This window comes from Astatotilapia calliptera, chromosome 12, assembly GCF_964374335.1.
Source record: "Astatotilapia calliptera chromosome 12, fAstCal68.1, whole genome shotgun sequence".
NCBI classification, from domain to species: Eukaryota; Metazoa; Chordata; class Actinopteri; order Cichliformes; family Cichlidae; genus Astatotilapia; species Astatotilapia calliptera.
This window is the reverse complement of record NC_137433.1, coordinates 18227654-18251973: the sequence shown is the minus strand read 5'-3', so window position 1 is coordinate 18251973 and position 24320 is coordinate 18227654. Positions and strand designations below refer to the sequence as shown.

General features: G+C 38.8%; 1 protein-coding gene across 5 annotated transcripts in view; it reads left to right on the top strand.

Annotated features, from left to right (window-relative positions):
• The window catches only part of LOC113033075 (uncharacterized), a 308229-nt gene that overhangs the window by 6261 nt on the left and 277648 nt on the right, over window positions 1–24320 (top strand). The gene's annotated exons all lie outside the window — the stretch shown is intronic.

Here is a 24320-nt window from a genome sequence, read left to right as displayed (position 1 = left end):
GTCTTATAGATCACCCCAACACAGGGATCTTTTGCCTCTGCCGTCATTACAGGGAAAAAGGTGACATTTTTGATTGATTAAAATGGTGCAGGCTAGCTTAGGCTAAATCATGTTAAGTGATGCGACATTGCAGTTTCACATATCATATTTCTGTCAAGACAATGATGGTGGAAGGCATTGTCAAGGCATGATATCTGACAACAGGAGACATCTGGAGGGACCGGAGGAGATTTATGGGAAGGTTTTAGTGGTCTGAGGGAGATGAGAGAGAGTAAAAAGTGGTCCTTTTTTGTGCATTGTCACTTCCAGAGTGACTGTAAATTTTACTCTAGTGCTGTTGGGAATTGGGGACATTTACACATCCTGACAAATTGCTTGCTGTAAAAGTATTTATTGGTCATGTCTTCCCTTTATTCTTGGCCAACTCACAAACACATACCCTCCTCACAGACACAGAAATATTTATCCAAAGCAAATTTATGTGACACGCGTTTATGCGTCGTACCTGGCTATAACCGGATATTTGTCATAATGGTGTCGTGTTAATGTTTTGATAGAGGAGGTCTTGAGTAGGTCGTAATGGTTTTATATTGGCCAGATTGTCCCAAATCAATGGCCATTTGGCCCAGTCAGCCCAAAGAAAGGCTTGTTTATGGAAAATTAGTTTGCAAGAGAAATCCATAAGACGTGAAGAAAGCTGGAGAACAACTTTGCTTGTGTAACCTGACACACATACACACTCTCGAGCGTACACATGCACACTCTATCTCACAAAGATGAACTGTTCACTGATTTAAGGTCGCACTACAGTCACTATGACAGTCAGTGAACAGCTATAAACAAAACTGACCTTAAGGGCTGTTGCCATGTTAAACTTGTACCATATGTTCATCATGTTTGGGGGCGTGTGATTTGTGTTCTGATTGCAAGTGTGAAAATAAAATATTTTTAATGAAAGAGTTTGGAATGATAGAAATTTGGCCAGCGTGAAAAACATCTTTATTTTCATTCATTTCCAATTATTTTTATTTTTTATTAGTCCTTTATTTATCCAGGTAAAAAATCTCATTGAGATTAAAAATTTCATTTCCAAGAGAGACCTGGCATCATGGCAACAAAAGTCACATACCACATAGGTATATAACATTTAAAACAAATACAAATTTGTATTTGTAAACAGTAAATGGCTATTTACAGTGTACTGAACTCAGTGAGAGTGGAATTTATCTTCATGACAGTGAAATTATCAGATTCTTAGACAAACTTAGTCTGCTCTTTTGACTTTGTTGTTCCGTTTCAAACATTACTTCACATTATAAATTGTTGCCACTAGGTGGCACTGTGAGACTGCCAATTAGAAACTATAGCAGAAGAAGGTAGGTGGGGGCAGGTGGGGAAAAAGAGGCTTACTTACCTCACACTCAGACAGAGCTATAATTTACTAATAGTGTGGAAGCCGCCATTGCTGTTATCTTTTAATAGATTTGTACGGGGGAAAGCAGGTGCCTGTTGTTAATGCGTCCAATTGCCCAAGTTGCCTACAGAATTTAGGGCATCCATCACTGTCGTCGGCGGTGACACCCTGTCGTTCTACTTCATGCGACGGGCCGGCCAGGCTGGGTTGGTAACAGATGAGGCTTCTCTCTCCTCTAGACGCCCACAGTCACACAGAGACAACCGCCATACGCGCTTTCACATGCATACACACACAAAACCACACGGCTATACCACTTTCTTAGAGGACAAACTAAACTCATACCTTTTAGAGTAGGAAGTGTATATTTCTATAGTTTATATACATTTCAATATTCAAAATTACATACATAAGAAATTATGCTATAAATCATTAACAAATATAAAAATCTAGAATAGAACCAGTTAACACACTTTGAAAACTATTTTGTCTTGCTTCAGTCAGCAAATGCTTTCCTTTTGCTTATTTGGACTTCCAGTTATTATAGATCCCTTCTACAGTAAGTTAAGGGGTCCTAGGTCACAAATCTCTACTCTACTGAGCTTCATAAAGCCGTATATGTCACAATGGACAAAAACGCTTTCTGCAACTCTGCAAAAGTTATGCAGGAATATTGAAAATACATAAATGGCACACTGCCCCTTAACTTGTCTTGCAGACAGGCTGCTGCTAAAAGAAGAATGATCAGAAGAGTAGCAACACAAAGGTATGCCTTCTAAAACCAGACGATAACCAACTCCCATCAAACTTTTACATCAAACATTTTCAGCATATTATATTTGCAAAGTGTATTTGCCAAAGCTAAAGCTAGATGTTTGTACTGTACAAGTGCAAACAAGATACAATTTCTTTGTAAATACAACTTACCCTCATCAGGTTCTGTGACAGCTTGATGATCCTTAATATCATTGAAATTGGTTTAGGTTACTCAGGTGAAAAAGAAAGATGGCTACTGTTACTGACTAACGCCACCACCAGCACTATATCTGTATATAGCACTGGGCAATGTTTAAGAGCCACTGAACAGCGTTATCAAAATATGTTAATATCGAGATCATATATTTAAAAGAAGAATAAGGTGTACAGTTCAAAAGAAATCGTGCGTATTGTGCTTGGTTCATTCCAACCAGGACTAGAGAAAAAGCTATTCAGTGCAGAATTTTGAAGATGTAGCTGGTAAGATATACTTAAAAGAATAAAACTTTGCTTTGTGTAAGAGCATCCTGTCTGTCCACCTGGACACAGGTATATATATACTGTAGTTTTTGTTGCTGAGTTCAAGCATCCAGGGATTTGCCCGTGGCTACAGGATGTCAGTTCAGTTCCTCATATGGTTTTTATATAAAATTACTCCTTATTCTATTAAAATCTGATGTGTGGCTGCTATATTTGCTATGTGACACTACCTGTATTTGACACAGAATTTAAGACTACAGCTTGGGGTCAACACAGCTGCAGGGGACCGAACTACAGAACATTTGTCACAGTGGCAGTTTACTGAAAGAATTTAGCACAATTATGTACTCTTTTGATCCGTGTTATTGAATAGTCTCTTTGCAGATTGCTATGCTTTCTTTTAATGGTGAATTGATTGACTTTTTCATTTTTATAAACATCTCATCTCTGATTATTTAAAACATAATTGTAATTGCAGGTTGAATTCTTATCCTACAGTTGAATGTTAGCTATCTAGCAAACATGTTAATACGTAAAAATAGCCATCTCACTTAAAAAAAACCCCAATGAATTCAAACAGATTGCAATGTACAATGTGGTAAAATTACAAACTACAGTAAAGATTATTGGTTGTTTAAGTTGTGTGAGCTTTAAGTTTATGGTTAACTATATTTTTTATTTTATTAACAAGATTGGCTCCTTATTGCAGTTCGCAGTGCTCTTTTTTTTGGGGGGGGGGTTTTGGCACACACTCCATATTTGTATTTATTAAATAAATATGGGGAAAGCATGCACTGGTATCTTTTTAAAATTGAAATTTCTTTGTTAAACAAATGCTGAAATGCTGTGTTAGAGAAAGGAAATACCAGTAAAAAAAATCTTTGTAAACTTTGGCCCTACGTTGCTTTGAATTCCTGACCCTCTAGCTCCACCCCTGAGCTTAGCCAGGGGCACCTCTTTGCTTTCAGGTTTGCCCTCCGCCCTCAAGAACACTCTGCGCAGCTGTATTTCTTTGGACCCAGGCTGAGAGTTGGAGGGTATACAGAGGTGCCTGCTAATACCTTGTTAGGGCTGTTGCAGTTGCTGGGTCTCAGTGAGGTCACTGTCAGTACTGTTTTAGTTCGAGGCCCTTGATCTGCTGCACGTTGGATGAAGCCAAAGACTCATGTGCTGGCCGACTGTGACCTATAATATTCTGCTGGAGGCCTTGCACTTGTGACTACATTGAATTGTTAGAAGCTGGATAACTTAAGTCAGAAATGGTTACTTTGAAGGAGTTTTAAGCAAATACTAAAGACTATTTTAATGTAACATGTTTTAAAATCTTTTGTTGTTTGGTTTGGATGCTTGTGTCAGAAGTTTGGCAGAAAGTCTTTACGGTATCCTGGGATGGTCAGATGCAAGACTGGGCAAGGTATTTAGGTTCCTCTTTTTCTTTGTTTCTTTTGTTAGTGTTCTTTTCAGGTTCTTTCCATATGAGTTATGAACCTTGGTGTCAGGTGTTAAAAAACATATGAGAGTTGTGACCCAGCTTCCTTACCCTTTTTTCCTCTCTGACATCTCTCAACATAAAACAGAACTCTTGTTCTCGCCATAATTGTAACCATCGTTACGTTTGCACAGTCCCTCCACCCGAGTATTTCCTCCTGCAAACTGTTGATGAACATTGAAGCAATTTTATATTTCTCAGATGGTCTCTTCATTTTCCAACATTGATTAACTTTTAAAAAAAAAGTGTAATGTGATGACATCATGCATATGACAGTGATAAAGAACACAGACTGAAATTTTAAAGTGCGTAATAAACAATTTTCTTTAAAAGCAAGATTGATAAAGCCTCTGTTCTTAGAGCCATCACAAAAAAACAAGACAAAAACCAAATCTCTGTCTAGTTTGGTGACATCCATTAAAACTAAGTACAGCAGACATAGTTTTCTTTGAATTACTTGGCCCTGAAATCCAATAATTATTAGCATTCAAGGCAACTTTATTTCTGTATACTCAGTGGGATACAAAAATTGTGAGCAAGAGAGATATAGACAGACTGGGACAAATGACAAAGACAGTGGCTGGAAAAAACCCCACACACATGACCCGTCTTTTGTGCCTTAAGCATAGCTTTCTTCTGGAAATGTATAATTCACTTGGACTGTCCGGAAACTGTGTTGTTAATTTGAGACCTATTTTCTCATTTCCTCTTTCTTCCCATCTTTCTGTCTTTCCCATCTGTGCCTGTAGGCAAATGCACCTTTACCTATGTATTTTATTGTCTTGTTTAATGTTTGTCAAAGAGTGCAATACTGAGAGTAATTCTAGGAAAGTATTGGCCATCCCCTGCATGACAACTCCAATATGTCTGGCCTGGACCGAACACTGAGGGGAGCTTTGATAATAATTTGCCATTTAGCTGTTTTGATGTTTTTCTATGATTTCCCAGTTGGCAAAGGTGGATGAGCAGAAAATGGAAGAACAGGAAAAAATAACCCTGTCCTTGCTTCTCATCCTCTGTGTCACTTACTGTTCTTTCTCTCTATCTTTCTAACTCTCTCTCTCCAGTGATTTCCTGTGCTAATTTAGTTGAAAAGGTTTAGCATTTAGTTTTGCACTCAGTTGCTTTTAAGGTTAATCATAGGACAGAACTGTTTATATTGCTGTAATACGGGCTTAACTCTCTCTTAGCGAAGCACGGAGCACTTGAAATGTATAGTGGACTGTCTCACTGCCTTAGACTGTCTTTTTCTTGCTCGTCTGCATCGTTCAAAAAACAAATGTTAATGCAGAACAAAAGACAATAGATGGAGAAAAGTCTTGCCAATTAGCAGCTAATGAGACAAGCTTGTGAGGATATCCAAATCCTCAACGTGTTAACGTTTACAACCCCTCCTCCATCTCTCAAATCCTACAACCTATGCCTCCCCCATCTGCCCTTGCACCTAGCCTTCTTTTGTAAGGCGGTTAGGGCACCTCTGAGGCCCTTTGTGTGATTATTCACACATGGCTGTGGCCCTTGTGCTGTGAGCACAGAATAGGAGAGCAAAAAAAAGAGAAATGCCTCATATATGGATAATGTAAAAATATCCAACTGACACATGGTCAGTGTTTTTTTTTTTCTTATATTTAATTTTTTTTAATTAACTTGTCGTTTCCCGTCGAACACACTCCCACGCCAACACATCACCGCCTCATCGTCTGGAGATAGATGCATACTGTAGACCCAGTGAGGCACTCAGTCCCCCACCATGCGTTCTCAATTTTACTTAATATAGTAAAGCCAGGAATTGGGTGGGTGGGTTGTGGTTGGGACGATGGTAAGGGAAACACATTTGATAAGTAAAAAAAATAATATGCCAAGAGAAAAACCAGCCATCCCAGTTGCCTTTGACACGCTTTTTAACAGAGATGTCTGTGTTGGAAGTGAGAATAAAATCTGCTTTTGTAATAGAGATCTTTGGACAGCCTTGAATGATTTGCCACTACTCTTTTCCGGGCTCATTTTCTCCATAGTGTGTATTGGGAGTGTGCTTGGATTCTCGGTGGAGGAAATCAAATGTGAGTTGGCCTGGAAGTGTTGCAGTAAACAGTGAGAAAAGCAAACACAGGCCAGATCAGGGAATATCGTGCAATGTAATATTTGGACTAAAAAACAGAAATGTGTAATGGAACAGCACAAATTTGACTCTCCAAAGGGACTTCTAATTGATTCTGTGCTTCATTACTGGTTTTCTCAGGGAGAAATGGACATCTTACTTATGTATGAAAACAGAGCAACAGACATTTAAATGGATGCCACGGTGATTATTGCGATGCAGTTCTCACAGCATTTGGCAGCAGATGATTGCTTTATTGCTTTAGTTTTTCTTAAATTCTATTATTTTTCCATGAAGGTAGCAGAGAGTAACTGTTTGAATGCAACCTTAACCTTGACTGGAACAATTAAATGAAAGAGAGAATTGAAAGAAAGTGGTTTGGGAACACAAAATAATCCAGGGATCCACTTGATATGTTATTTGTCAGGGGCAGTACATTTGTGCATGTTAACTAACTGTGCCACTGGACTTGGCCTGCTCGTAATAGGGTTCCAGCGCAAACATTTTCTCTCAGGGATTTCTATTATTAATTCTGTCTGAACACATCCATAAATGAATAATGAAATAAATAATGAAAACGTTATTACTTTTGGCAGCTGGGTCATTTCTCGTTTCCTGCTTTTTCCTCTGCTTGTTTCCTACTAATTAACTTTCCAAGGAGTTGTCCTCGTTTTCACAAAATACATTTCATCAGTTTGGTAGCCCTCAGAAAGTGGGGGTACACAGTTTTGAGTCAAAGACAACAACCGGGACAATATGCAAGTACTTCACTCCTTTTCTTATCATTGGCAAGGGAAACAACTTGAAAAGCTTTAAAAGTAATGTGCAACTGAGTTACACAAAGCTGGTCAGCAGTTCTTCAAACACTGTGGCCATTGGATAAAATATGAAGACTTTTAAACCTAAAGATGCACTTTTATCATTCAGATTGATCAATGAAACCCTGAATTAACTATTTGAGGCTTTCTGCTTTACATGTGAGCATCTTTTCTCATTTGTAAAACACTAGAACTTTTGCACAGATGTGCTCTCACAACTAAACTACTCCATTTGCTTTAAGTGAGCAGTGGTGCCTATAAAAAGCATGTGAAAAAACAGGACACGTGACACCTGTGCGTTCACTTTGAATTCTCCAGACGATTACTTACTCTACTCTCACGTGGCCTCAATCGGACTTTATAAAGGCTGTAAGAAGCTAACGGGGTAAAACTTGTTTAACTTTGAAGTCGACTCAATTGGACATTCACGTTCTCACATAGAGCTCCTCTGGATAATGTCTAGAAAAGTTCAGGGCTGTAGTGATTGTGTGAAAATGTCTCCATTTGGCACTCAAGGTTTCTCCTTCTTCTTCTCCAGCCCTCATCTCCCTCCTCTCAGATGCCCATACCATGTTGTTAAAGGCTTGTGCTCTGGGTTTAGGGGCTTGGCGATGAGCAGCCCTTATTTAAAACGGATCTTAAAGAGGGCAGTAAAGCTAAAACCCCAGTAAAAGTTCCCCCCTCGCTTTAGCATTGCTATAAAGATGACTTTTCTCTCTCTCTCCTCATTAGAGTCATTGCAACTCTTTCAAACTGCTCCTTCCGTTTCTCTGCATTTTACTGTTAATTAGTTTGCTTTGTAAGGTTAGACGTGCGGACGGAGCAACTTTGAGAGTGTTTAGCTGCCATCTGTGTGCATACAGCTTTAACTATGTACAGATGGTGTGTGCTCACAGACAGGTTGCTTCTTGTATAGAAAAAAAGTGTGAAAGACAGTTTTGGTTCTTTTAACAAGATTTATGGCCATTCTCGCAGGTGACTGCTTAAGCTATAATGATGATTGTTAGTCAGCTGTCAAAAAAGGGTAATTTAAGCAGGAGTAACAAAGAGAGGAGAATGAATATATCTTCATTTGCACATTCTTGGTGATGAATCCTCTTCAAAAATATTGGCATTCCTGGAAAATTGGCTTTGTCAACTTTGAAGCATAATGAACTGATTGTTTAATGGCTACTTCTTAAAGGCTCCAAAGTCAAGGTACCATTAGCCATTCAGTGAACCAGGTAAACAGAGAACGAGACATAAATTGCCAAATAATTGCTTGACATGGTCACAAAATTAGAAATCATAATCAAATAAGGAGCTGACTGACGGAGAGAACCAAAATAAGAACCAAAATGTAATTTCCCACTCCAGTCAAAAGTTACCATTTTATATTGGGTGCAAGATAAACCACGAAATGCACATTTTAGAATTTTCTAAAAAGAATGTAGCCAGTCCAAGACTGCAGTATAACGTGTCTTTAACTTTGCACTAAATCGTACTCATTTCTCTGTTTTTCCCTTCATTTTGTGACTTCTTAGCCCGCGTGCAAGGTGCCTCTCGCTGGTGGGAAACCTGCCCTTCTCAGTTGTAGTTCAGTGCCTAATGCTCTCTGTGGGGCATTGTGAATGACCCTCCCACAATTAAAAAAGGGTTAGCAAAATTATTGTTGGCCTATTGCCACATACTTTGTGATTTAGCAGTGGTCAGAGACAGATTGTGGGCCAAGACTGCCCAAAACTTCTCTCTCCAGCTCATTGAAATTGCCCGGTGTAATTAGTAAATTGAAGAAAATTTAGGGAGAAGGAACTCTTGCTCTTTGTTGAGGAAACAGAGCACAGACTGAGTATATGACTTCTAGCTTTAACCTCAACGCAATACAAACGTTGCGGACAAGCTGAACGTGATACATATGTATACATACATGAGAGAGAGAGAGCAAACAAAATCATGTAGGTTATTAGCATGTTTTTTACAATTTTACAGATGATATTATAGCTTAAACATCACCTGTTAAAAGTACATTTTAGAGTTTTGTGAGTAAAATGAAAAGACCCCCCCGTACACATCAGTATACATATTTGAGAAGGAATGGACAGAAAATGCTTGGTCTTGTTATTCAAAGTGAGATACAAATGAAAGTGAGAATGCTACGTGTAACTAGACATGAGAAAAAGATGAGCGTTTTCACAGTAACGTCACAGTTTTATCAAACACCATCAAATAAAGGTTTATTAACGATTCTAATTTGCTGTGCTGACACCTTTTTTTCATGATGAAATGAAGTGTTGATGCTGGGCTGAGAGGTATCGCAGTGCAGTGTCAGCGCTTATGGAGTCAGTTAGGAGAGAATCTGTCATTTCATTAGATTAGTAACATTATTTATTATCATATATTGACGCATGCCACTTGGTAAAATGGGCCACAAATAACATGCATTCATTTGTGCAACTCAGTGCTTTTTTTTCTTTGTACAATAGTTAAAAAGTATATATACAAATTCACAAAGCTGTATCATTTAGGGTCACAGGATCCAGTCGATTTTTTACAGTTCGTTTTTTTTAAAACTCACCTTGATCGAATCCCTAAGCACACACCTCTCATTATGGTGTGTCATAAAACTGCTCACTAATGGCTTCGAATCAATACAGCAATTTGAATGTATTAAGAACTCATTTGCTACAATGAGCTACCATTGTTCAAAAAAAAAAAAAAAAAAAAAAAACTAAACAAAACAGCTTTTTTTTGCTTTTCTGCTTTAAAAACCTCAAATCCTGGGCGTCTGTGAAGAGGATCCTCCACAAATGCCTGTGAAAGCGGGCAAAAATACTAGGGGAAAAAAAGATTGCTTTGTTAATTTCTCTCCCCCCCCTCCCTCTTTCTCTCTTTCCCACTCTCCCCAAGGTTCTATTAGGAAATAGATCCCAGGTGTTCGATAAGCCTGTAGTGGACATGACAGCAGTGCAATCAAGTGTATAAATTTAATTGCAGGCTCATTTTGTGCCGTTTATTAGCCGTTTAGGGGCACATCGCTCCACTTGAACCCTGTTATTGCCAGACAGAACAGCTGTTTGGTTCTTTTTTGTCTCATTGCATAGTTTTGAAAAAGTACACACTAAAAAGCCAAATGTGCGTGCACACACGCACACACATACAGGCTTACACACACACTTCTTTGATTTCATTTGAGAAATTAAAGTGTACACTAAAATAAATGGTCAAAATACATAAAATATTTAAAAAAATCCCAGGTTAAAACATATTTTGTATTCAAAAGTCTTAGAACAAAGGCAATTTGTAGATAAACAAATCTGACTGCACCCAGAAACAAAGAAAATAAAGGGATTAGAGTCTTTTTGGCTTCAGTGGAACTGGGCTGCTGTTGAACGGTGCCACACACTGAGAAGCCTGCAGATGTACTAGCTTTGGTTGAAACCTTCTTCTGGTGCAACATGCCATTAATAAAAAGCCTAGAGAAAGCTGTGTTAATTGTTACCATGCACTCGGTCTTGCCATTCCAATAAATCATCCTGCTAATTGCAACAAATTGTGTGCTGACATTAAGCTATGATTCTGAACCGGCAAATATTCATCAACATTGCAACTAGCCCCATAAAACAAAGAGCTGGCCGTTTCCCAGGCTTAAAATATATCTACCATCTAACTCCCCGATTACTTATATATCTTTCTTGTCCTCAGTCTTTAAGCGGAGGATTGTGAAAGAATGAGATGACATCGTGTTTATTTATTATATCCCAATAATGCCCAAGTTGGGACAGTCATATAACCAACCACAGACTTTGTTTTCCATGCTGGCATTGAAGCCTTATGTGTGCTCTAAAACAATTACTATGTTTTCTGTCATAAGAAAATTACCTTTAAGAGTTTTGTAAATGCAAGGCTGCTTTGAGTGTGTTTGTCAAGAATGTAGCAATAAACTATGTGTTATATGAGACAGTTTCATAGTCTTTAGCTATTACCTGCCTCAAAAAATTACACAAATTAAATCTATACTTTGATTTCACTATTCTTTAAAAAAAAAGTTTATTACTGCATAGCGTACTTAGGAAATCCTTGATTTATCACCAAGCAGTCATATGTGGGTGCATTTAACCCCCCATGCAATGTTTATTTTATGTAGACAAAAGGCTAGTTAAATCCCTCTACACTCTGACAGTCACCATAACTGTCACTGCGGATGATGTATTTCACAGCCTAGTGCATTACTACCACTAATGTTTCACTGTGCTGCCAATTCGCCCTGATAGCGTTAAAAACAGAGACAGTATGTGTCAAAACAGTACTTAATGGGCTGTCACCCAGGTGTGCAGGAGAAGCTAAAGATGTTGGGGCTTAAGGTCAGGAACTGATTTGTTATTTCGTAGTTCATGGGGAATTTGATGTTAACTGATCAGTTCAACACCCCAACATTCCCATAAATCAATTCTGCATCTGGACAGGAGATACACGTGTGTGAGCATACTGTGTGAATGCAAGCATGTACATGAAGTAGAATATAGCGTGTTTAGCGTAAAAAATATTTCAATATTGTAAAACCAAATTACAATACTCATATATATCTGATCTGATCTGGTGGGCCCATGTCCTGTGTAAACTGAGGTTCAGAGACCAACTTTATTGTAAGAGTTGTGGCATTTCACCTGTAAATTACAGATAGTATACTTGGCAGTTAAATTTTAATTTGTTTTCCTTTTTGGTGAGTGTGTTTAAAAAACAAATAAATAAACAAAACAAAAAACATTTCTAATCATAATATGATTAGAAACATTGTTAAATACAATTTGAATTGCAGTATTTGTTTGCATTATCATTATCAAGACACTGATATAAAATACTGAGACATGGCCCACCAAAACCACATGTAACAGTTTTTTTCCTCGTGTGCTTACTTGCACCTACGCCATCTTCTTCGTGGTCAGTTAAACGTGTTGCTCCGCTGCCACTCCCTTAAAATTCTAATGGAGAGAGGGTATACCTGCAGGTTGATCCTGCTAACTCTGGATGGGTGATATAGCCTAGAAATTGCAACAGAATATTTCAAAGAAATTTGCAATGGTGTTGTGTCACATCTTACTATAATAATTGTAGTGTATGTGTGTGTATATATCTGTGTGGAGGCGCTGCAAAATCGTTCTTTTCCAGTGTGTTACTGCCACTGATGACTGGCCGTCTAATTCTCCACTAGTAGTGACCCATTAGATATATTGACACAGCATAAGTCAAATGTAAGCACAGAGGTAGCCTAGATAGTGTTTTCCATGTAAATTTTAAGTAAAAATAGAACATCCCTACTTAACATGTTACTTTAGTGTTTGTTATTGTTATACTAACTTAACCTCGGAACTGTTCGGGAGCCTGTTCAGTTTTGCCAAAATTACAGTGCTTTGCTTATTTTGCAAAGTACTGTGCTGAAGGTCTAACCTCTTGTAGCCAAACTACTAATATTGAAGAGGCTCTCTTTTTAGGTAATAAATCATCACTGGAGGCTGAAACGCTACTCTCACTCTCATCCATGTTATCGGCTTATGTCGTTGTGAACAATCGAGAATGAAAACGTGTCTATGCATATATAATTGATATTTTGAGATGACACGTAAAAATTGATACTGGTATTATCATGAGCGGTATAACATCACATCACGCAGGACCTGTCATGGTCCTGTCACATCAACACTGTGGTGAAAAAGGCCCGACAGCGTCTCTACCACCTCAGACGCTTGAGAGACTTCCAACTGCCCTCCAAGGTGCTCAGGAACTTTTACTCGTGCACCATAGAGAGCATCCTGGCGGGAAACATCTTAACCTGGTCCGGGAACAGCACCATGCAGGACAGACGAGCTCTAGAGAGGGTTGTGCGGTCAGCTGAGCGCACCATCCGCTCCGAGCTCCCTGACCTGCACTCAATCTACAGCAGGCGGTGCTGGACCAAGGCCAGGAAGATCGTGAAGGACCTCAGCCATCCCAACAACAGACTGTTCTCTCTGTTGAGGTCAGGAAAGCGATTCCGCTCCCTGAAGACCAACACAGAGAGACTGAGGAGGAGCTTCTTCCCGCAGGCGATACGGTCTCTCAATCACACCACCACACAGTACTGACCCACACATATGGTTCTTACACACACACACTGGACTTTCTGGACTTTGGTTTTGTACAACACTGGTCACTATATTCTTCATTTCCGGTTAATACTTGTACAGTTGCTGTTATTGTGTATATATTTATTTATATTTATATTTCTTCATACATTCTTATATAGTTCTATATTGTGTATTTTGTTGTACAGTTATTTTATTTTCAACTTTAATTTATATATTTTATCTTATTCTTCCCAGTTAAATTTACCCTTCATTCTAATTTGTGTTGTACAGTTATTTCATTTTTAACCTTAATTTATATTTTATTCCTTCCTAGTTAAATTTACCCTTTTTAATTTTTCATATTTATTTCCTATCTTATTCATAGCCTTTTCCTTTTTTGTTTTCTTTAGGTCACGAGCAGTTGTCCAAGCATTTCACTACATATCGTACTGTGTATGACTGTGTACGTGACAAATAAATTTGAATTTGAATTTAACAAGGCAGAGCCCTAATGCCAACTGTGGAAGCAAAAGTGTTTTGTCTAAAAATGGGATAAATTTGCTGCAATGGACTGTTTTGTGAAAGGTGAAGGAAGAAGACCTTACTAATCACCTAAAATAGTAAAGTTATAATAATCTTTGCTTGAAAATGCCTAAATTGACAGCAATCCCAGTTCTGTCATCTAAGTTGAGTTATATATGTAGTTTTTTCTACATGTGAGGGGGCCTGCCATTGGAGATACAATTTAAAGTCAATCTTCAGGTGTTACTTACTACTTCCATGCAGAACAAACTGCAGTACACTGAAAATATTCAATATATATTGTCCATACCTGCTATATTGTAAATAATAATAAATCCTTGCATTATTTGAGTATGTTTTCATGAATGCCTCAACCCTTTCAACCTTTATTTAGCTCTTTTTTTATATTGCCACGATGAAGCTAGGAAGTTGGCTTAATAAAGCACGATAACTGGCACTGCTGTGGGGATAGTGGTGACTGACTGGAGAATGGAGAGCAGAAGCATCCTTCCATTTGACAATGTTAAGCAGTGATTGGCTTATTACTGCGTTCTCTGATTCAGCTGGATGTGTTCAAGGATCTTCTCTGCGGTGAAAAAGGTCGGCTGCTCTTAGTTGTGCTCAGCTAGAATACTAATACTGTCCTTATTCAAATGATCTGCTCCAGCGCTTATTAAATTGATGGCCCAGGCGCTCTAATTTAATAGTGTTGCAGTCCAGGAGACGGACACAGCTGCAGTCACCGGTGAATTAGGTGCTTCTGAGGCAAAGTTCAAGCAGGAGCCCCTTTTGCTTTTGGGATGCATTTTTCCCAGCAAATTAGCAGTCAGTGCCACTGCACAATTAATTAGTGCAAACCAGGAAAAGCTTGTCATTTAATAAGGTGCTTTTTTCCCCACTCACACCTCTCCCACACTCTGAAATGTCTCTTCCTTTCTTACCATATCGTATCCCCTCCCTTAATCCCTCCCTCCTCCTTTTTGTCTGTGACTCTGTCGTTTATGCCCTCTCTTCCAGTCCTTTTTACATAAACAGAGGGAATTGATCCATTAAGCTCTGTGCTATTAATACCGTTTAATGTATTTGTAGATAAAGCAAAGCTGTGGGTCGGATATATATCAGTGGCATAAGAATTTGGGAGCTCCTTTTGGATTGGAAAAAAACATGTAAAACTGGAGTAGCTGGTGATTATTTCATCCAGTTAGAAAGGGTTGCGGTTGATAGTTATTACAGGGGAGGATAAACATACTTAAATACAAGGCATCTTCAGGTATCCAAATGCGTGCATGTGTGCAGGAGCCTTTGTATGCATGAGTATACTTGTAAGTCCATCCATGCATGTGCGATGCTGCCTGTGTGTGTCCATATAAAACCCATAAAGAGGCACTTTTTCAGGATTTAATTGGATTTCATTTCAAGAGGCAATAAATTGTATGCGATGTTTTGTGACATCAAGTGGTTTGCAATCTCAGCCAAACAATGACGTAAACTCCACATTATAGCACCCTCTACCGAAGTTGATTAGTATGGAGACGAGTTATAATTCTACCTTAAGAGCAGAGTGTAGCTCTCACTTTTAATCTATTTAATCTCATCCCACTGTCTCTTATAAGGACCAGAACTTAGGATAGTTCCACTTACATTGCACACATCATTACTGTGTGTTTATTGGTTCCTGTGAGGGGTGCATGGCACTCCAAAAGTCGGTAGTAATTCTTGGGAGAAATATTAATCGGAACTTGAATATAGATGGTCTAACAAGAAATATTAACTGGAGCTGTGAGTGTGCAACAGAGAAGAGGCGAGGAGAAAAGAGGAATCATGGAAACCAAAAGAAAACACGATCACTAGTTAATTGATGAGGCTGAGTATATGAATATGTATGGCTCAGCAGTAAAAAAAACAAAACCTTTGAATTAAAATTTGACAAAAGTGTTGATTTTTATTTATTTTTTTTAAATTTTTATTGCATGTTAATTCTATAACTTCCAAATGTACTCCCACAGTTTTAAGTAAGTTTTAAGTGTTTGTTTACATTTTCCTTAAAGACTTCTGAGAGAACTGTAACCGCACTTGGAAAAGTTTTAAGATTTTTTTTTTTTTGATGAATTGCTGTATTTTAAATGGAACAGAACATTTCTTACACAAATCACAAGACATAGACTTACTTTAGAAAAACAAGTATACGTAAGATGTTTGTTTACCACAAGTGCAGACTCAATATTTCTTTCTTTCTATTACGATTCAGTTCCTCAATTTACTTAATTTGCCAAAAGTTGTCACCACTATTATTTTTTACCTAACTGTGTCGATATGCAAAAGTAATGTCAAAATTTAAAAGTGTTGCTTTTGCTTCTTTTTCAGTACGTTCGTTTTTATAGTAAAAAAAAATGTGAATGAGCGCATAGATAAAAAATCAATTGCGATCTTGAAATTAATCTGGAAATCAGGAGATTTGTCAAAATGTCAAGAAATGGAAAAAAGTGGATACCAGAGAACCACAGTTTTCTTTATATACAGCTTTTGCACATGTGTGAGTACACACACGCACACACAGACACACACACTGTCAGACCTTTGTACCATTGTCCTATTTACAGGCTGAAGGCTGAATGCTGAACATGGAGTACAGTATGCCATAAATAAGAGTGGTGGGGCTCTATCAGTGCTGACAGAGGTCTCTTTCCATCCGCACACAAACACACGCATGCACACACACACACACACACACACACACTGGCCCAATGCCTGCTTGTTTCCCCCTCAACTAATAGACTCTAGTGAAACCAGTCAGCGTTGTTGTTCTGAGATTGATGTGACCTTGATGCCGTTTAGTGGAGTGATTTGTTTATTGGCACTTATTTTGATGCATGTGGAAGTGAGCTTTAAAAGCCATACCAAAGACAGACACACACACACACACACACACACACACACACACACAGTGAGGAAGATGAAGATGGAAAAAACAGAGCTAGAAAGACAGAACGAAGAAAAAGTAAGGGAGATGGAGTAGAAGAGATATACTCCTGGGGCAGATTACATAATACATCATTCACAAACCATTGTTGCCAATATGTCTTTTATACTCCTTAAATTGCCGTTGCCATCCCAGGGCCCCCACTGCGCTTTGACAAATGCATCACAACACACACAAACATATTGTATTCTCTCTCTGTACAGTTGTGTACAGTTAGTGGAGTCTATCACAGGCCTCCTGGGACGCTGCAGTGTAAGGAGAGGAGCTGGTGCTGAGGAATACTGTATAGTATTGATGGAGCTCTGTTTCTGTTAGGCAGTGAAAACAAAGTCTCCCTGATGCACAGTGGAGTGTAGGGGGATCAATAGACGGGGAGCGCTTCATTTCCTCAGGCTTCTACTGAAGAAACACTCACTGATGTGTCAGGGCTGCTGCAGTTTTTGCTTTGACATGGAGGAGATACAAACCATCAGGCTGTACTGTATGAGGGGAAAAAAAGAAGATAGAAGTACAGACAAATTCTAATACACACAAATTTGTACACACGCACAGTATGATGAGGAAAAGGAAAAGGAAAGGTCAGCGTTGCGTGTCACATTGTGCTGCATTAGAATAACAAGAAACAGGCATGAACTGGGGTGAAAGGGTTTAACTGACACACAGGATATAACAAGACATAAGCTTGAGTGATGGGGAAGGGATTGGCCGCCGCACAGGATGTAACTAGACATGTGACTGTGTGCCGGGGAAGAGTTTGGCTGGCGCATGGGATGACACAGGACCAGAGCCTGGGGCAGCCGGGGAGAGTGGAGAGCCCAGCTGTCACCTCAGTCAGCCCCTTCTCTGGGGGCAACTGTCAATCAGCAGCCTCTCATATTGCTCCGTCATTGAAGCTAATTGCTATTGTCACCCCCAGAGACCCAGAGGATGCTAAAGCTAGCGCAATTGCCCTTTTGGAGAGAGAATAGTGCCTCCAAACACGAGATAACAAATGCAGGAGATCCAGAGAAGTGAATCAAAGGTAGTTCTGGTAGAACATTAATAAGGCATTAGAAACACTAAAGGCAAGATCACAAAAAGATTCCCTCAAACGGCATACGTCCAGGCCCACAGAGTAAAGGCTGGACTATAAGGGAACGTGGCAGCGTGGCTGAGTGGAATCATTTAACGACACATAAATATGCATGCAGCGACACACTCTTCTCTTACATACTCATACATGCACACGCGCATACTCACAAACAAGCCAGCACACATGTGCACAGAGCAATAGACCTAATGAAAATAAGATGGATGCTCTTTGAGAGATGGGTGGCTGTGTTATTAATTGCTGTCTGTCCCCTCCTACTGATAATGATGGGCTGTATCCGGGAGAATTTGCAGAGAATAGATTTTATTTGGAAGGATTATTTATTGTCCTTCTCATTTGAGGGGTGGTGTGTTTAGAATAGTGAGGGTTTAAATAATGGCCCGGGAGAGATAAGTCCTCATGTTAATTCCTCTTGTGCTTCTTCCTTTCTCTGGCACCTTCTTAACCACACCACTCCTGTTATATAGATTTATCCCTGCAGAGAGTGAGACTTCAAATAGGATCTTTACTTTAACTTGAGTTTTTTTTTACTTATTAATTTAAAGGCAAGTGGCAAAAAGTAAAATGTTCTCTGACTTTGCTAACAGCCATTGTAAACAGTTCTCACAGATTTGTAATCTTCTGCCAGTGGTATTATAAATATTCGAATCCATTATGACTCACTGCTGTTGCACCAAGCGTCACTGCCCTTTCACAAGTGGACATGCAAATTTAGAGCAATTATTACAATAAAGATTACCATTCGGTCTGCGTGTAGAGCAGTTTGGCTGAAACAAAAGGTCCATGTCACCGAGAAAAGTAAAAAAATAACACCCACGTCTGTGCAAGGGAGGCTGAGTCTGCTCTGTTCTCTGCTTAGCTTCCCGTTTCTTACTCTTTCTCATTCCCTTCATTTGTGGGAGTATGGAGGGACAGCATTATCATAAGATAACACCGCATCTCTCCCCTCCTCCTCACCTCCGATCCCATCGCACTCTCACAACCTATAAATCAGGATGCTGGTGTCGTGGCGGCTGGAGGCGTGGTAGCTGTGGTGACATGGAGGATCCTGGTGTGGGTGTGAAATCACTTGACCCCCAGCATTAACCTTTCTGGAGTGAATGGCCGTTGCTCTCCTCAGCAGACTGGTAACAAAAGAGGCTTGGTATTGATTAAACTCTGCTGCACACACTTGATATTAAACACTGGCTTAGATGTCTGTGTTCCCTAAACCCCTCTTGCTCAGTGCTGCCATAGCCTTACCTCACATGTAAATGCGTTACCCCCCAAAAAAAAGAGTCTTAAAATGTGTATCTTATTTGCGCCTCTCGAATTCCTGAATGCACGAATCCCCGTAAACAAACACAACACCGTGTAGACACAGTTGGTGAAAAACTGCGGGGCTGAACGTGGCTTTAGGTTGAGATGCCAAAGGTCACAAAAAATGATAGAGAAAGAGAGAGCAGGGAAGGTCTAGGTCTCTGGGGTGATCAGTGTTTTGTCATCTGGAGCAGTGTTTACTTTTTCTCAGCACACGTTCTCCTCCCTTCATCTCCTCCCCATCTTCTGGATCGATACTCTGCATCCACAAAGGTCTGGGAGAAGGCATACAAGCAAGTGAGTCAGTCAACGGAGCTGAAGGCAATGGAGTTTGAAATCTCCCAGGCTGCAGTCGGCGTTCTATCACCTTTTCTCCCACTTTCCAGACTTTGTGTAACACTGGATGTAGAGTGCACATAGTGTAGGTGTAAGGCAGATTCCTGTGCAGACTATTTAAATTATTTCACATAAGCTAAATAAAACTGCACACTGTCTGTCTTTTGTTTTACCGAAAATAAATTAAAAAAAAACATCTGTTGTGTGCTTTTAGCATAGGTTGACTTCTGATTTTGATGGATATTTTTTTATGTGTTGTAGACAAAGAATAAAATATTTTGCATAGACAGAGAAGTTAGGTCTGTCTGGATAAGAGCGCTCTTCAGCTGAAATACTTTTCATTCAAGTGGTCATTTAAATAAAAATTATCGAGGCTAAAACAGGAAACTGTACTGTGTTATGCGTAGTTCTGACAAAGCAACCCAGAAATGCAGTAATTTAACTGTTATCACATTTATAGTTATAATTGCGATTCCCTGTTTTAATAACTGCAGATGCCAGTAGAAAACAATTTAGGTCCTAAGAACACAGAAACTTCTTAAACAGCAAATATTAGGTAAATATAGATGATAATAATTAGGCAATAATATTAAACATGGAAAAAAGATGTTGTAAGTCATTCTTTTTTAGATGATTTTTTCTGTTTTTGTGACTTGGACTAACTGACCAAATGCATTAAACCTGCTAAGTAGTTATAAAGTCTGTGTAAACCTCTCTACATGTAACCTCATGTTGCAAGTACAGAGCTTCAGATCTATCACCTACAAGCCACAAAAAAGAGAAAGTTCCCCATAATGGTGGGCAGGACTTGAACAATAAAATGCATTCAGCTCTTCAGACAAGCTTTACTGGCCTTACAGGCGTACTCTCTCTGAGGCTGCCCTTTGATTATAAATGGTCCATCACAAGGCTGTTAGTTCGTTTAGAGGCAATGGTAACTCTGCTTCACACACCTTAACCTCAGAGGCAGGACAGGGTCGCTTTTCACAGGGAACGCCAGCATCTGTTCCAGGAAGTGCCCGTCTCGTTCAGGCCTAATTGTTGTTCCTCTATGAGAAGGCTGGTAAGTGAGAGCAGGAGGGGGGCTGTCACGTTCCCGTCACATCCCAGTGGTCCGGTAAATAGAGCGTGTGAGAGTACCCCCCAGTTACTGATGGACGAATAGCCTCCCATCCCTCCCCTTCCCTCCTCCATCCTCCCTTTCTCCAGCTCCTCCACCCTCCTCCCCTACAATTCCACTCCAGCTTTCTCTCCCCTTATTTATCTCTACTCTGTCATGTTCTTCACACGAGTAGAAAATAATTAATTACTGCACCCAGTGATGATAAATGATATTACTGACGTAATTAATGATACACATCAATTTTCCTGTTTAATTGAAGGGGGCTGCAAAGTGGTGCCTTAGTGCCTGTCCTGGCACCAGGAAAGGCCACTGCCCTGAGAAAACACCCCTCCACTCTCATTCACCCCACCTTCAGGTTACTTCTTCTTCCTCTTTTCTCACTCTTTCCCATTCTCCTCTCATTCACAGTGCAGTCAGGTTGAGGTTTAATCTAGCAAACCTGTTTTAGCAGAAAATCAAAATCCTCGTCCATGTACTCTAAATAAACCTTAAAAGCCGGTCAGTAGTTTTCACAAGTAGATATGCATTCATACATAGCTTCATCATGTTGCGTGCATGCATATGTGTGTGTATGTGTGTCTGTCTGTGTGTAGACTCCATAATGACCAATATGAGTGTGTGTAGGTATACAGTGATATATGATTCATGAAGATGCGTGTGAGGCATATGTAATTCCATCTCTACCCTCAGGACTAGAGACAACAAGGTAGTGCATGAATATTTGATTTGCAGGGAGAAGGTATAGGATCTATGCACAGCATTTTAAGCAGACATCCTAGAGAAATTCCTCTTGAAAAGCTAGACACTCAGGTTTACTGTCATGCAAATATGTTTTTTAATTATCTGCCTCCTACCTCGCGACTGTTTTAAAAGCAAATGCTTACAAATTTGCGAGACACAAAGCTGTTCACGTCCAAGGCATTTCATAGCTTGCGCATAATGAAACTGGATGTTTTTAAAATCTGAATAGCAGTTCGGTTTTCGAGCAATGTCCGCTACCGCATGACACCAGAGCTTCACGCTTGAATATTTTCCAAAAATATTTGTAATTTAGACTAGACCACTGTACAGTTCTTTTGAAAAACAGCCACAACAGCTTTAAGTGGTGCTGACAAAAAGGGAAAAAGAAATTCCCTGTGTGTTTTGTTTCCCCAATTGATGTCACATACCTAGACAGCTTCAGTGTGGAATAAGTACGTGTGTGTGTGTGTGTGTGTGTGTGTGTGTGTGGTGTGTGTGTGTGTGTGTGTGTGTGTTGGCGTGCGTCACACAGCCCTCTTACTGACCTCGTGTACAGTGAACTTTATTTGAGGGCTTCCCAGTGGCTCCACCAGTCTCTAGCTAAATGTGTGATCAGGTAGTTTCAGAAACTGCCTGACGGTGTTAACGCGCAGAATGTGGACAGCAAGTATGGGGGGAGTTGTGGACTCGGATTAGTCTCCATGGCAACGACAAAGTAACCCTGTTTGTAGACAGACAAATTTTGCTACATGTGAAAATGATTGGCAGATCTATTCCTCCACAGCTGACCCATAGAAATTAGCGAGTAAACGTTATAATACCCAGCTGCATTGACGGGGTCTCCATACTTTTTAAAGTCCTCTTGTAAGTGCTTCACTTTGGCATTTGCATAAGAAACATGGCATGCTTATTGGAGGGGGTTTGGGGTTGTTGTGGGGTGCTTTCATATCTTTAGCTTGACGGCTTCTTTGTGATCAAGGGGACTGAGGGGAGGGAGTGTTGCCAGATGAGAATAACTTAATTTCCAAAGCTGCAAGATGAGAGAGAAGAGTTGAGGTATAAGTTCATGATGCAGTCTCACTGGGAAAAAAAAGAAAAAAGAAATCGACTGTCTGTGCATATGAGAAATGGATCCAATTATGCACATCAAAACCATGTTCCTATTTGTTGAGACCACATATTTTTTCTTTTTCTTTTCTTTCCTTTAAAAAAAAAAAATTAAAGCCAGAGCGAAAATGGCTTCACATGTGATGAAAAGGATATGTTCATGAGTTCCTGAAAGACTAGACGGACAGACATCCCAGAGACTTATGAAATCAAACTTTTGTAAGCTTGATTTGTTTTCTTTACTACCATCTAATGATGACTGTGGACAAACATGGCAAAGTGGCTTACGGGTAGGGAGTACTGCAGTGTGTGAGTGTGTGACTGCCGGCATTGGCCAAAGTTTAGACCTACTGAAAAATAAGGAACATCTTGTACTGGCTGTGTGTGTGTGTGTGTACACACACACACACACACACACACACACACACACACACACACACACACACAAACCAAACAAACACTCACATAGCTATGGCATCAGACATGTAAATTTAGGATTTATGATATCTTTGATTGCCATTCTACATGGATAAGTAATTAAATATGTGCATATTAAAACTTCAAAAAACGTTTAAAGAAAATAACATATATGTAAATCAAATTTCCTGATCTGCATTCACTATATGAATAAAATAAAAAAAGGTGGAGTAGGGTGTATTTCCCACCAGCTGGTATTGATTTACATTTTACAATCAGTGTTGTTCTAATCAAAAGGTCATATAATTAACACTAGGGGGCACCAGTGTTCCACACAATGCTGTATATCAGTAGTGGAGATGCTACTAGAAAGGAAATTATGTTCTAATAAATGATGTGCTTTTGGCACCATAATACATGTTCACAAGTAAGAGGAATTACGAAGTCACCTTACAAATATTTTAATTAATTTTGACAAGCCTTTTAGAATAATTCAAAAGCATTCTAGCCTACTACATAAATTTACTTGGGCACTACAGTAACTGAATGATTTTCTTTTCAAGAGAAATAGCTGGTGGAGAAGCTGGGGTCAAAGAAGACACAAAGAAACACTGATGAAAACAGTCACTTGTTATCAGTGGTTAATATATGTCTTATTCTCATCTTCTCAACAGAAATCAAAGTGAACAATTAACCAGACACTTTTACCTTTGAAATTGATTTCTTTCATTTCAAGTGTTGATTTATAAGTCACAACAGCAATTGTTAAACCAATTTGTAGCAAACAAAAACACTGGGGAAAAAATGTCCTTAAGATTAATGCTATTTGTTAATTCCAAATTTCTTTAATTTTCCCTTCCTTAGTTTGATCTCCTACAGTAGGATTCAGATTTGTTTTTATTTTACATATGAAAACAGTTCAAAAGTTTATACTGAGCAGACATTATTCAATTTGTTGTCTTTAATAAGCAGTTAATTGTTCTAAATATTAAAGCTTTTTAAAAATAAACCATACGGATTTTTAAAGTTCAAAACTGACCTGTTTTACTATTTTAAGTTTAATGCCAGTTTTCACTTATTACCTTCTCTATGCTACAATTCAGTCAAACCAAAAGCTATTGATTTTGCCTAATCATTTATTTTTTACATAAAATAAACTGTAATTTTACATTTTTGTTGTTAATCTTAAGTTCTTATATTCTTAAAACACAGATGCATGGCTTAGAATTAGTTACTCTTTATTTTTTATTTATTTCTGAATTACATTAATTACTGAATAGTGTTTATTTTAAGCTTAATAAATCACTGGCATGATATTAACAATATAAATCTGTATTAATATTTTTTATTATTGTTGTTATTATTATAGAATTTAAAGAAAATCAAAAGGTCTTTTCTCAAATATGAAACAAACTGATGAAATTAATTTGTAAATTTGTAAATTTTATATACTGAAATGCAAATATTTTAAACAGTAAATGTAATAAGGACATTGTATATTAACATATATATTAACACATAAACTTCATTCAGAAGCAGAAAAATCTGAACTCAGTGTTGGACGTGATCA